Here is a 3068-nt window from a genome sequence, read left to right on the forward strand (position 1 = left end):
TTTTTATATACGTTGGCCTTCCAGCTCAAAAAACCCATGAATTGGGGAATTCGCATTATTAGAATATTGTTATAAAATCACATTTTTCTTCATCAAAATTCGGGTCACATTATATCAGTTGAAATTTGGTACTTTCTACATAACATGCAATGGTCAATACTTGGTTAGGACATTCTCTGTCTTCATAATGGCCATGATGCGTTTAACATTGAAGTCAATGGAAAAACAGTGCATGGCAGTTATGGAAGCCCAGATATCCTTGATGCTTTGCTGTCAGCTGTTCTTGTTTGTTGACCTGGTACCCCACACTTCACTCTTCAATATACCCTGTAGATTTCCATGCCACGTTTTGGCGCTAACTCACCAGTTTAATTCTAAATAACCAGAAATGAAACACCTTTGAAAATTAATGGGGTTTAATTTCTGTTGAGTTAGAATTAAACTGGTGAGTTAACACCAAAGCGTGGCATGGAAATCTTCGGGTATATTGAAGAGGGAAGTGTGGGGCACCAGGTCAACAAACAAGAACAGCTGACAGCAAAGCATCAAGGATATCTGGGCTTCCATAACTCCCATGCACTGTTTTTCCATTGACTTCAATGTTAAACGCATCATGGCCATTATGAAGACAGAGAATGTCCTAACCAAGTATTGACCATTGCATGTTATGTAGAAAGTACTAAATTTCAACTGATTTAATGTGACCCGAATTTCGATGAAGAAAAATGTGATTTTATAACAATATTCTAATAATGCGAATTCCCCAATTCATGGGTTTTTTGAGCTGGAAGGCCAACGTATATAAAAAGAAAAAAAATAATGATTGGAATAGTTAAAAAACTGGGCCATGAATCTACAATCCATGACAGTTTAACATTATTGATGGAATTATGGAAATAAATCAACTTTTTCATGGTATTCTAATAAAAAGGCCTGGAGCTGTATATGCATAAATGCTTTGTCATTCATTCAACATGGGCTATATATGGTACCCCTTAAAATCAAAAGGGCTTCGCGACCCCCTGCGGATCTCTGGCGACCCATAGGTTGGGTCCCGACCCATAGGTTGGGAACCACTGATCTAGAGCGACTCCCTTCACCCAGGTGTCGTTTCAGCGGTCGAAACAGTTAGTGGTGTGGATCGGCACTGCCTTCGCGATTTGATTCGATCACGATTCGGGAGGTAGCGATTCGATTCGATTCGCTTCTATGCGATCCGATCCGATCCGATTCAATTCTACAATGCATTGCAATGCATTACATTTCTATTGAAAGCAAAGCGAATGTTTAATCAGTCATGATGAGGCAATACAAGTAGTCAGATATTGAGCAGCAATTTATTGGCTTTTTTCTGTATCAGTCTGTATCAGTCTTGCAATGTTTTGAAGTGCTTTTATTTAATTTAACATTAATTTGCTCCCGATATATACATGGAAGTAATTGAAACTTTAAAAAATTGCCGGATCGATTCTGGAAATGGCCGGATCGATTCTGGATTGTCCATGCCCCACATTGGATTGCATCGCCAAATCGATCATTGTTGACACCACTAGAAACAGTCTGCATTGAGCTAGACCTCCACACAGGGGTGTTGTTCAGGGGGGTAAAGTGTGACTCACCAGGGCCCCATGTACTATATATAGGGGGCCCACACACAGTTCGATTTATGAAAATATAGGGTATGCCTTGGGGGGGGGGGGGGGGGTTCCATTGGAGCTGATTGTACATAGGGTCTAAAATGTTCTGCTACGCCCCTGGCTCCACACATGACCCCACATTCTCTCTGCATAGCTATGGACTATTACTAACAGTTACGCATGCTTTAGTTTTGCATAATGTAGCCTGTTATAGGAGAAGCCAAATTGTTTATTTGTTACAAAAAAATCACAAATTTGTTTATTTGTTAATTTGCTATTTGTTTATTAGACTCTCTGTGCATGTGACGTTAACTAGACTGTCATTTCACTGCAAGCAAGTCTACAAGGGGTTCTAACTCTAACTCTCTAACTCTAACACACACACACACACACACACACACACACACACACACACACACACACACACTCACGCACGCACGCACTCGCACGCGCACACACACACCCACATGTACGCACAGCCACATGCACGCACACACACATACACATATGCACACTCACATGCACTCACACACACACACACACACACACACACACATCCCCCCCCACACACACACACACACACACACACACACACACACACACACACACACACACACACACACACACACACACACACACACCCACATACACGCACACGCACACGCACACGCACACAAACAACACAGTGAGTCAAACACACATAGTCACACACAAACAACACAGTGAGTCAAACACATAGTCACACACAAACAAGGAAACAGTAGCAGAAATCCATGCACCCACAGAAAGAGCTTCTCTTGCAATGTCTCCTAGGCAGAATTTTGAACATGAATAGAATAGAATCCAGGGAAAGCTTGGGGAAGAGATTGTGCATGTGGATGTGTGTGTGTCTGTGTTTTGGTGCGTGGGGGGGAAGATTGTGTGTGTGTGTGTGTGTGTGTGTGTGTGTGTGTGTGTGTGTGTGTGTGTGTGTGTGTGTGTGTGTGTGTGTGTGTGTGTGTGTGTGTGTGTGTGTGTGTGTGTGTGTGTATGTGTGTGTATGTGTGTGTATGCATGCAAGTGTATGTGTGTGTATGCATGCATGTGTATGTGTGTGTGTGTGTGTGTGTGTGTGTGTGTGTGTGTGTGTGTGTGTGTGTGTGTGTGTGTGTGTGTGTGTGTGTGTGTGTGTGTGTGTGTGTGTGTGTGTGGTGGAGACCTGCCTAAACGAATCAGGCCCTCTTCCCGTAATGAGACAATACCTCTGGGGAAACCGCAGCGCTCGCTCCAGACCCTCGGGGAGAGACGCAATAACAAACCCAGCCTGTGATGGAGCCTTTCCCAGTGTGGGGCGTGCGTGCGTGCGTGCGTGCGTGCGTGCGTGCGTGCGTGCGTGCGTGCATGCGTGCGTGCATCCGTCCGTGCGTGCATGCGTGCATGCGTGCGTCCGTG

The sequence above is a fragment of the Engraulis encrasicolus genome, chromosome 12, assembly GCF_034702125.1.
Source record: "Engraulis encrasicolus isolate BLACKSEA-1 chromosome 12, IST_EnEncr_1.0, whole genome shotgun sequence".
In the NCBI taxonomy this organism is placed as follows: Eukaryota; Metazoa; Chordata; class Actinopteri; order Clupeiformes; family Engraulidae; genus Engraulis; species Engraulis encrasicolus.